This window comes from Rana temporaria, chromosome 11 (genome assembly GCF_905171775.1).
Source record: "Rana temporaria chromosome 11, aRanTem1.1, whole genome shotgun sequence".
Taxonomy (NCBI): Eukaryota; Metazoa; Chordata; class Amphibia; order Anura; family Ranidae; genus Rana; species Rana temporaria.
In genome coordinates, this window is record NC_053499.1 from 124914784 (window position 1) to 124927702 (window position 12919).

Genomic DNA, 12919 nt, shown 5'->3' on the forward strand with positions numbered 1-12919 from the left:
CTCTTTCTCAGGGGGATTGTTCTGATAAATGAAGCATCTTCTGCACATGAATGAATCCACACACTGCAATAAAACACATATTTGGGATTAAAACACCATCCCCCCCATGCAGGGCATAACAAAAATATAGTTAAAATAAAAAAAATAGTTCGCCGTTTTCAATCATGCATGTATAAAATACAGCTAAATTACAGATCTTTTCTTCTTACAAAATAATAATTTCAATTGTATACATTCAGACATTTTGGAAAACATTTATACAAATGCATAACAAGTCCATAAAATTCAACCAAGAAAAAAAAAATACAATCCCATATACACAAACCTGGGCCGTCTTTAATGTTGATTGGAAAAAAATTCTCGCCCCCCCCCCCCCCCCCATGCAATTTCGCTCTCCACCTGCTCTGATGCCACGTACACACCATCACTTTATGTGATGGAAAAAAACGACATTTTCTGTGAAGTAAAAAACGACGTTTTTGAAACTTCAATTTTCAAAAACGATGTTGCCTACACACCATCGTTTTTTCACAATGCTACGTTCACCACGTCTTTCCATTGAAGCTCGCTTCATAACTAGCTTCTGGGCATGCGCGGGTGTAAAAACGTTGTTTTAAACGTCGTTTTTTGCTACACACGGTCAATTTCTGTGAAGTAAAAAACAACGTTTTGAAAAACGACACATAACATTGAAGCATGCTTCAATTTTTTTTTGTCGTTTTTCACAAGACATAAAACAATGTTTTCCCCCACACACGGTCATTTAAAGTGACGTTTTTAAAAACGTCGTTTTTTTTCATCACATAAAGTGATGGTGTGTACGCGGCATGAGACATACAATAAGTATCAGCTAGACTTAAAATCAGTTTACTGTATCAGATCAGGCAGCAATTGCGATTGGTTTTTAGAGGTTACAGCATATCATTACCACTTACTGACTGGTTGCTAGAGGTTACAGCATATCATTACCACTTATGCCGCATACACACGATCGGTTAAACCGATGAGAATGGTCTGATGGACCATTTTCATTGGTCAAAACCGATCGTGTGTGGGCGCCATCGGATATTTAACCATCGGTTAAAAAAAAGCAAACTTGCTTTAAAATTAACCGATGGATTCCTAACCGATAGGTCAAAACCGATCGTTAGTAGGCACGACCATCGGTTAAAAATCAACGCATGCTCAGAATCAAGTCGATGCATGCTTGTAAGCATTGAACTTCATTTTTTTCAGCACGTCGTTGTGTTTTACATCACCGCGTTCTGACACCATCGGTTATTTAACTGATGGTGTGTAGGCGTGACGGACCATCAGTCAGCTTCATCGGTTAACCGATGAAAGCGGTCCATCGGTCCGTTCTCATCGGATGGACTGATCGTGTGTACGCGGCATTACTGACTGGTTGCTAGAGGTTACGGCTCACTAATTAGTTACTAGAGGTTACAGCACATGATTTCTGCTTGTTGATTGCTTGCTAGAGATTACTGTACAGTAATACTGCTCACTGATTGATTGCTAGAGGTTACAGCACATCATCTCTTCACTGCAGAAGAGCATGATATACATATTAATGCCGCCTTTATTTACATATGAATGCCGCCAGTGTCTTGTCGTGCTGGTTCCTCGACTGCCGGGCTCGGCGCATGCGCGGTATGAGGCCACGGAAACAGCTGATTGTCAGCTTAGACGAGCTCGCTCCCGATGCCTGCTTATACACTGCGCTCTATAGTATACGCCGCTCTACACAGCAAGGGGCGGATGTGATATTGAGCAGTGCTTTTTTGATTGGTTATCCACGCCCTCTATACAGCAAGGGGCGGATGTGAGACGTCTATTTTATTGAGAAAACCATCCCCCAAAAAAGGACTGCTCAATATCACATCCGCCCCTTGCTGTAAAGAGCGGCGTGGATAACCAATCAAAAAAGCACTGCTCAATATCACATCCGCCCCTTGCTGCCCCTCGCTGTATAGAGTGCCGTTTATTACCAAGCATCGGCAGCGTCTATAATCAGGCATCGGGAGCGAGCGCGTCTACAGCTGTTCCCGCTCGGAGATTTCGGTCTCCTCGGAATGCGCCTGCGCACTCCGGAGGGAACCTTCTCGATAGGAGGAACCAGCTCGGCAGAGCAGCGGCCGCCGCTATTTACATATGAATGCTCCTGTTATTTGCATATGAATGATGGATATTTACATGTAAACACAGGGTCTGCAGGTGAGTCACCTGTGCACAACAATAGTACAGAGCTGGAGATATTGGGACACAGCACAGGACTAAAACTTAAAGGGACAAGGGAATTTAAACTGGGATAGTTGGCAAGTATGAGGCAGCTGCTTTGGGCCCCACAACAATGACAGGGCCCAGGGCAGCTTCCCCTTTTGCCCTGCCTTAAATATGGCCCTGCCTATACCCACAGTTGATTCAGAGGAAGGTGAAAAACCCCAGCAAAGCATGCTCCAATTTGCTACAGCAGGCGAGAGGCAATCGGATTTTATAGAAGTCAGCTATCTTTATATTGACAGTATGTAGTTATATTAATCATACAGGATTGTGCATGGGTTATTATTCGTACTGCTTTTTCTCTATACTTTAAAACACAAGTTTTTGGAAAATGAAGAAAGAACATGAAAACACATACAGTATTCTTTTACACACAGTTGTCAATTAAGATATATTAATAATATTTCTCACACACAGCATGGGCATACTAAGATTTACACAGAACAATTGTAGTCTTAGCGATCAGCAATTGTAGTGATCCCTAATGGCCCGTACACACGATCCGAAAATCGGATGAAAAATTCAGATTTTGAAGCGATTGTACAATAATCGTTCATTAGTACAGAGCTTTCAAGAAAAGATCACGACAGTTCATCTGATATTATCCGATCCAATAAGCACAAAATTATTTCTCGTATGATACCAAATTGTACGATTTTCATTTAATCAGTACAGTTGTCGTGCGAAAATATAATACAAAAACACATTACATCACTTCCGATTTTTTATTCTGTTGTAGAGAATTTTCATAACTTTAGTAACCTCTCCATTTTCGATATGCGACTACTATACACAAAAAAAAAACAAAAAAAAACGGACGATCTGTTGTCCGATTTTCGGATTGTGTGTACGGGCCATTAGGGTGTGCACTGACATCTAAATAATTATAGGTGTATAATTATAGGTGTGCATACTTAGATTTACACCTCAAACCACATTCTGCTATGTTTCCTGTGTGCGGGGATACCACATTTGTGGGACCTTTTGCAGCCTAACCCGCATAGAGATGCCTAAAAACCAATCAAGCTTTCAAGTGGCAAAATTAGGCATCTAATTTCATGTACCTATCACATATTTAAAGGCCCTGGAGTGCCAGGACAGTAGAAACATCCACAAAATGATTGTGTTTTAGAAAAAAGACACCCCGAGGTATAAGAGGCATAAAGAATCTTTTGAAGATTTCCTTTTTCTCACCCAAATTTTTGGAAAATGTGAAAAGAAAAGAAAAGTAGTTGTAAAGCCTCCTACTGGCTTGTAGGATTGGGGGCAGTATTTGTGTGCCACCAACGTTTCTTACTTGCAGATGGTCAGGGTAACAAAGAATTGAGTCTGATATGGAGGATTGGTAGCTCTGCTACCAGTCTGGTATTGACCTTGGCCTGGACTTTGATCCTGCTGCTGCCTACTGAATCAGTACCTCTGATGCTTGGCTGTTGCTGACCTCTGCTCATCCTGACTACGACCTGCATCTGAATCCAGAGCCTTTCCTACTTCAGCTTTTTGCGCTAGCACTGGTCTTATCATCTTCAGCATCTCAGCAGGCCCAAAACTGTTTTCTGACCAACCACTGTGTCTGGACCCACTGCAGACACCTATACCACTCCTTATCCTGCTACACTCTGTTACTGCCTCTAGAGAGTAAGAGAAAGTAAAGTTAATCTCTCTCTTCTACTTGACTTCGACCAAGTATGTGACAATTTCGTTAAGTAGACTGCAGGGGCATTATTAGGTACTCATATTGACCATCCCTGGTATTAAAGGCAGTCCTTCCATTTTTCTACTTCTTTAAGCAAGTTAAATTGTAAGCATATAATAGATTAGGTTTAGTGAATACTTGGGTTCCACAGAGGTGATCAAAAATGTCCTCAGAACAGGGCAGCAAGTTGCGTTTTTTGAGAGTGACGCCATTAATTCTATTGTAATCGATGCAGAGGCGGAGAATACTATCTTTCTTTTTATACAAAGAGGAATTCTGCCCCAAAAGGAGAAGATTTGCTAATAAAACCCATTTGTATTTGTATTGTATGATATGGTCTTGAGACTAAAAGGGTATATAGGGCCAAATCCTCAAAAGAGATACGACGGAGTAACTGCTGTTACTCCGTCGTATCCCTGGTCCTAACTATGGAACTGATCCACAGAATCAGTTTTCCATAGTTAGGGAGAAGATCCGACAGGTGTAATTGAATTACACTGCCGGATCTTAGGATGCAGTACCGCATCCGCCGCTGGGGGCATTTTGTGTCGAAAGCTTTTCAGCTTAGTTTTTTCTCCGTAAGTTTTAGTTTGCATACGCAAAATTAGGGCTGCTTTTACAAGGTGTAAAGTTAGTACACCATGTAAAAGCAGACCCTTCTGTCTAGCGACGCGGGTTTTTTTCGAATTTGAATTTTTTTTTTCGCGCCGTATCTTTTTTTTTTTCCCCGACGCAACTTTATTGACCCGTCACAATCCACAAAGCCCGGCGTAACGTAATTTCGCGCTATGCACGTCGGGAAAATGACGTCACGAGAATGCGCAGTACGGCCGGCGCGGGAGTGCGCCTCATTTAAATGGGAATCGCCCCCATGAAATGAGGAACGCCTTGCGCCGGCGGAATTTAAGTTACAAGGCCAGAAATTTCTAGGTAAGTGCTTTGTGGATCGGGCACTTAGGTAGAAATTTTAAGGCAGTGTAACTTAAATTATAATTTCGCCGTTACGCCGGGTCTTTGTGGATTTGGCCCATAGTCCCTATTCTCCAAGGGAAGTATAGTTCAGAAGTAGGCTGATGGTGTAATCAAAGGGACGATATGGTGGGAACTGATCTGCATTGCACTTGAAGAAGACATTTTGGTAATCCAGGTAATGAGCTGGAAGTGAAGAATTTACCTCGAAAATAGCAATAAAAGAGGCTTGGCTGGCAAGTCTTTGGTGAAACACATTGAATGACAGGAGGACACCTTAGACCATTAACTTAGAAAAGGAACAATCCAACGCTGGGTAGTGTAGTTGGAGCCTGGGAAAGGCCTAGGATGTAGAAGTAGCTTGTATCTTAATGAGAAAGAAATTAGAATTGTGGTAAAACGCACCAACGGGCACAGTTTGAGATCAGATGGGCTCACTGAAAAAGATAGTGCCATCTACTGTGGAGTTTCAAAGGGATTGAAGGGAGGCTCGAGGGACCAGGCAAACTTGCAGATGAGGTACACAGAAATTGAGTTGCCAGATGCTTTCCCGAATCTATGAGGGTTTCCAAGGTGACAGTGGACTCGTCAAGGTGCAGCTGCACTGGAAGTGTTGGCAGTTATGAGGAGGGGAGAGTAGAGTGGTCTAGCATGCTCTCTACAGGTTGCAATGTTCTCAGTGACTGTAGACATTGAGAATAAAAAGTTATTTTTGTCCACAGTAAATACCAAGGCCTTGGGACTGACACTGAGACATTACTTCATGGGATAGTCGTGAGCAACCAAGTTGAAAAGGTTCCTCTAGGGGAGTTGAAGTAGACCTCTTTTGGAAGCCCTCTTAAAAGTGAATGTCTGCATAACCATGTGGCCAGGTCATCGAGAACAGTAGGAATATCGCGTCTAGTCAGTTCATCTTTATTTCGCTTAGACAAACCCTGTCAAAAGGTGGATGGGAGGGCTTCATTATTTTAGGCAAGTTCAGCTCTAAAAATTTGAAATTTCAGTCATTCAGTAATTGATCCTTGGCTGAAGTGTAGAAGGGCACATGCTGCAGATGAGGTTCGAGAAGGTTCATCAAGCATTGATCGGAAGAGCGATAGAAAAGCAGCAATGTTTTTAGGCACAAGGTTGCCTTTTTTCTCAGAACAGGGTTGCCAAGGTCAAAGCCTTGCCAGAAAGTGGGGAAGTTAAATAGGCCCCTTTAGCATGGTCTGTAGGAAACTTTTGTAGCTGCAGCTTAAAATGTACACTACACTGATTTATAAACCCGCAACAACCCTTGTGATCCCTGGAAAAATGTGAAGGAGGCAATAAGTGAAATGTGGAGGCCACAAAAGTCACAGATGACTGAGGAGGGTATGATGGGCAAGAGGTATGGCGACTGAGAGCTGAGTAAACATAGAAATGTCATATCACCTTGACTTGTCTGTTACCCTGAGCATGGACTGTATGAGACACTAGATGACACAGGATGCTCTGGGGTTCACTTGGAGTCACATTGTCACGGAACTCCTGTGAGACGTTTTGCACACAGACGTCCGCAAGCGCATAACCTTTGCCATAGAATGGCACACAGGCGCGCGCATGCGCGCCAGAGCTCGCAATTGCGGGCACGTATGCGCACAGATACGAGCACGCGCGCGCACGTACAAGCCTAATCCTGTTTGGCGCCAGACAGCCTATTTAAAGGGAGTCTGGGCTCTTGTGCTTTGCTGACTGATGTTCAGCTGTGTTCCTGAATCTTGCTCTGATCCTGTGTGTTTTCTTAGTATTTGACCCGGCTTGCTCTTGACCTTGGCTCTGTGTTCTGTTCCTGTACCGATGTCCATCCCTGACCCGGCTCCGTTCCTGACTCTGGCTCTGTTTATGATTTGGTACCTCTCTGCCCGCTTGCTGACGAACCTGGCTATCCCTGAGACCTCGCTCCTGTCTACGCTCCTGGTTGCTGTTAACCCTTGGTTACCTGCCTGGCTATTACCTGTTCCTGCTAAGCTCATTACAGTCTGTTCCAGGCCGCTGAACCCTGCCAAGCTGTTCCTCAGGGACCTCCGGCTCCAGGCACTCGTGTCCCTCTTGTCCTTCGGCTTCCTCTGTTTCACCTTCAGCGGAGCCAGGACAGGAGATTTAAGAGAGGCCGACCTCATCAAATCAGTCTCCCATCTGATCCCTGACACACATAGGTGCACATGGGCCCCCTGGAGTCAGTTGATGACACAGGTTGCCTTTGGGTTGTACTTGGATATATGGGAGGACATAGGAGTCACTAAATGACACAGTATACATTGGAGTCACAGGGGTTCACAAAGGTGCGTTAGGAATCACTATATATGACAGGGCTCTCTGGAGTACATTTGGAGTAACAGGGGCACCCTGGAGTCACTAGGCGACACAGGGTGCCCTAGAGCCATAGGTTGTACAGGGGTGCAATGGAGGGGCAGAGGTACTGTAGACACTTACATCTGATGATGCATGGAGGAAACACACTGAGGTCTGATGGCTGGCTTGGAGGATGCACTGGGATGCTGAAGAACACTGGGACTCAGGAGGCACAGAGGAGATTGAAGCTTTTTCCATGGTATACACTGAGGGGCAGGAGGACAAAGGCAAGACTTTAGCAGTATAGGGTGCTTGGCTTATGCTGGCCATACACTATACGGAAAATCGGCCAAACCCATTTTGGAAAAACAAACGTTCGGCCGTGAGCGCAAACGATAGTGCCATCATGTAATAAATCATTCAGTGGATATGAATTAAAAAAAATTGGTTCCTTTTTTTTACATATAGCTACTGCAGACAGTTCGGATGGAAAACACATTAACCTTTCAATTTTTTTTTTTTTTTTTTACATTAACCTTTCAATTTATCGTTCGTTCGGCCGAAATTTTCCAAACTTGTCCTTCGTTCTTTCGGCTCAAAGACGTCCCAACGATTATCGATTTTTTGCCCATTAACTGTTTGAAAAACGAACAAACTGTCTAAACGACCGAATTTCAGCCGATTTTTCATATAGCGTATGGCCAGCATTAGGCGCAGCAATGAAGTGCTTAAATGCTAAACCATGTGTCGCTTTGCAATTTAAAGCCGCCGCAATCAAAAGAGCTTTCTCCTCACTTTGCCACAAAGCACCAGATGAAACCCAGGAGCGCCCCCGGTTTAATATGCCAGATAGGAGACCCGGCGCTAAATCTCAAAAGAGGTGAGTGCGACAGAACAAGGGTTTGTTTGCTGCATTGCAGAATAAAATTCAGGACAAGTCTGCTCAGTCTCTGCCTTGTGCATGCTTACCACTTCTACTAGCAGCTAAGCTTGTCTCCCTTGCACCATAATCCCACTATCAAAAAACAAATTGGGTAAGCGTTATAAGGACATTCAAGACTGTTATTTCTGTAGCAGTAACAAATAGACATGTGCGATTTGTTTAGTTATGAATCTAAATTCTGCCCAAATTTCCATTATTTCGTAGATTCTAATGTATCTGAATTTCCGAATCACAACAGTAACAAATTTTAAATAGTAAAGTAAATTATAACTAAACTAATTATCTGAATTAGAAAAATAATTTAAATTCTAAATGCTTTGAACATGTCAGAGCATATGATCAATGATTCCAGGTCAGAGCACACCCGGTGGAGGTTTTTGAGCACTGCATGAAGCACTTTGGATAACAGTGGATTGTCACAAAGAACAGAGTGGATTACACTTTCCTGGTGCCTTCATGGCAGCATACATATGGTTGGTGGCTTCGCCCTCATCCATCCCACAGGACCAATTATAACTCTTTAAAAAAGAGAGCGACAGCCTCCCATCTGACATTCTTTTTTCTGTGCTCAAACCTGCAGGATCATGGATCACCTGGATACAGCCCTTACCATGCCACTATGTCGGCACAACCAGTACAGGTTCATGCTCCCCTGTATGCATGGGCATCCGCTGAAATTTTTTCAGGGGGGGGGGGCACTTTGGCAGCGGCGATACAGTCGCATTTAACCCTTTCTTCAAACACTAGCGGGGGTTAAAAGTGCCCGCTAACGTCCGAATAGCGCAGCTAAAAGATGGTAAAATGCTGCTTTTTAGCGGTGCTTTACCGATAACGCGGCCAGCTCTTGAGATAATTCAGCTTCGCTCAATGCCCATATGAATATAGCCTAGAGAATGTACAGACCCCCCCATTCAGCACAGACCCCCCCCCCATTCCGCACAGACCCCTCCATTCAGCACAGACACCCCCTTGAGCACAGATGGACCCCCCTTTAAGCACAGACCCCCCTTCAGCGCAGATGGACCCCCTATTCAGCACAAACCCCCCCTTCAGCACAGACAGACCCCCCTCCCCCATCCCATTCAGTACATCAGATCAGCCATCAGCGCGGCACAGGCAGCAGGTTCCCTCCCCCTGTGTACACATAAACATTGGAGGGGGAGGCGGCTTCACTCTGCTCGCTGTGCCTGTGTGACATCCGGCCCGGGACCGCTCAGACAGCCCGCAGCCGCAAGACTCTTCAACACCTTCTTGATCTTCCAGGGGGGGTCATTTGCCCCCCCTTCCCCAATGGAGCGGACGCCCATGCCTGTATGTGAAGTCCCATGAAACTTAGGCTGCTAAAGGCGCTAAAAAGTTTGGGAACCCGTTTTTTTCTGTGGGTCTTTTTTTGGGGATCTGGAGTTCAGGTATGTTTTCCTCTTTTTATATGGGAAAAGGCACTGCTCCATAGCCAGTCAATTCTCACCTGTTCAGCTTGTTGTGAGTATTCCGTGGGAGGCTGGCAAATAGAGGTTATGCTGTAACATACATGTGTCTTTCTCACCATTACTGGTCCTGCGGCGCTTCGCGCGCGCCGTCCGAGTCTAGTTTATTCCTTCCAAGAAGGAGGCGGTGTCGCGCAGTGATGACGTCATTAGCGCATGCGCATTAGCGCAGAAAGACCGTCAGCGGCCATCTTGGTACACCCAGTACGGCTGCCTGTATATAAGAAGACACTGTGTCTGCATTATGGCAACAGTCCTCGCCAGGGAAGCACCTCCCCACATGTTGAGAACAGGGCCGGATTCCAGACAAGGCCATAAAGGCCAGGCCTCGGGGCGGCAGTGGTTGCAGGGGCGGCACTGCGGCTGAGAGGACACTTTCACATCGGGAGTTCCCCCCTGTCATGCGGGCGGTGAGAGGAGAAAAAACAGAGGGAAGAGGAGGTGAGCTAGTTCTTGGCAGCAGCAACCCCCCTCCTTCTCAATGTCATTTTGTCATTTTCGGCAGCAGCACCCCCCAATGCTCAATGTCATTTTTGGAAGCAACACCCCCCCCCCTTCTCAGTGTCCTGTCGAAAAAGTCCCCCGGCGGATAATGTCCCCCCCAGTACTGCGCAGGCGGGGGCGGCATTGAAGGACCCGGCCTTGGGGTGGCAAAGGGAGTAAATCCGGGCCTGGTTGAGAAGGGGTTTTTTCCTGCTCCTACAGTCAGACTCGTGCATCACAGTATGGAGCCAGCCCAGGGTGAGAGGCACAACTTTACTGGATGTTATATAACAGGGGTCTTGAATTAAAATTCAAGGAGGTCCGGTCACTAAAATTTTCTTTGGGCCGAGGTCCGAATCTCAAGTCCCCATTTGTCCCCATCACAGCGCCCCTTTACATCAGGTGTCCCCATAACAGCGCCCCTTTACATCAGGTGTCCCCATAACAGCGCCCCTTTACATCAGGTGTCCCCATCACAGTGCCCCTTTACATCAGGTGTCCCCATCACAGTGCCCCTTTACATCAGGTGTCCCCATCACAGTGCCCCTTTACATCAGGTGTCCCCATCGCAGTGCCCCTTTACATCAGGTGTCCCCATCACAGTGCCCCTTAACATAAAATGTGCTCATCATTGTGCCCCCTAACATAAAATAAGGGGCACCCTGATGGACACCTTTTATATTAAGGGGCACTCTGATGGGCAGAACAAAACGTGATCCTTAACATAAAATTTGCCCATCAGAGTGCCCCTTAAAATAAAATATGTCCAACAGCGTGCCCCTTAACATAAAATGTGCCCATGGACACATTTTATATTAAGGGACACTCTGATGGGCAAATTTTATGTTAAGGGGCACTCTGATGGGCGCATTTTATTTTAAGGGGCACGCTGATGGGTATATTTTTAATGTGTACGCTGGTGAGCATATTTTATGTTAAGGGGCACTCTAATGGGCACAACAAAATGTGTCCATCAGTGTGCCTCTTAACAAAATATGCCCATCAGCGTACACATTAAAAATATACCCATCAGAGTGCCCCTTAACATAAAAAAGTGCCCATCAGCGTGACCTTTAACATATGCCCAGCAGTGTTGACAATAAAAAAATATTCCCAATTAATAGTTATCGCAAACTATATGAACGTGCCACATACCTAGAATGCAGGAGGGGCGGATGCTGCAAGATAAGGAGCCGGGAACGAGTAGCAGGGGGCGGGGCGCGCATGTGACGTCACGCCCCTTCTCGCAAGGAGAGGACCCGGGAACCAGGAGCAGCAGGGGCGGGGCATGCAAGTGACGTGAGAGCCAGGCGTGGCCCCTACTCGCAATCTGTGCAAGGAGTGGACTGCGAGCTGCAGGGGGCGGGGGAAGGAACGTGACGTCACACCCCCACTCGCGGCCGTACGGCTTGTAAACTTTCAAGACCTGCAGTGAGGAGCAGGGGGCGGGCGCACACTGACAGCGTCACTGGTTGCTGGGGAAACCCGCGGTCCCAGCAAACCAGCGCTGCAATTTGTAATTATACTTTAGTGACGGCTGTTATATAAGTCATACAAGGCGCTTCTGTGTATTAGCAGTCTAAAGGATCTTTTTATATATAATTTATACGATCTACTTCAGGTGTATGGTGTGTGTGTGGATATATATATATATATATATATATATATATATATATATATTAGTGCTGTCAGTTAAACGCGTTATTAACGGCGTTAACACAAACCCATTTTAACGCCGTAAATTTTTTTATCGCGCGATTAACGAGGTTCACCCTTTAAAACATTTTTTTTTTTTGTCAGCACGTACCTCTTAACCCTTTCACGCCGACGGTACGCATATATGCGTCCTCGGCGTTCGGGGGTTATACCGGGATGATGCCTGCAGCCCCAGGCATCATCCCGGTACCGTTGTTTAGAGCGGGCGATCGGCTATCCAAACATAACAACCGATGCGGCTAAAAGCCGCTCGGTTGTTATGCCGGAGGAGCGGGAGGGGACATCCCCCCCTCCCGCCGCCTTTCGCCGATCTGACCGGGCCTCCCGTCCCACCGGGAGACCCGATCCTCCATCCGCCGCGTTCTGTGTTCAGGCGGAGACTGACACTAAGCCGTAAACGGCTTTGATTCAGTCTCCGCATTGAAACCACGGAAGCGGCGTCATGACGTCACTTCCGGGTTTCTCGGCTGCCAATGGCGCCGGATTTAAAAAAGTACACAGTATTCAGAATCGCCGTTTTCGGCGATCTGAATACTTTGAAGTGCAAAAGAGGGCTCGGAGGTCTTTTAGACCCCGATCCCTCCATAAAGAGTACCTGTCACCACCTATTGCTGTCACAAGGGATGTTTACATTCCTTGTGACAGCAATAAAAGTGATCAAAATGTAAAAAAATAAAAAAACACAATTTAATATTATAAAAAAATAAATAAATAAATAAGAAAACAAAAAAAAAATGTTTTAAAGGGTGAACCTCCTTAATCGCGCGATTAATCGTGAGTTAACTATGACATTAACGCAAATAATCGCGATTAGAAATTGTAATCGTTTGACAGCACTAATATATATATACATATTTGTGTGTATGTTTATCATAGATATTAAATATAAATTAATAGTATAGTTGCTGTAAGGTTAACCCTTTTTCTTGGGTTTTTACTTTTTAATAGCCGCCTCCCACAGTGCAGTAACACAAAAAGACCCTCGCCATACGACTAGGTAAGTGACTGCAACTACCAGGTAAGTTC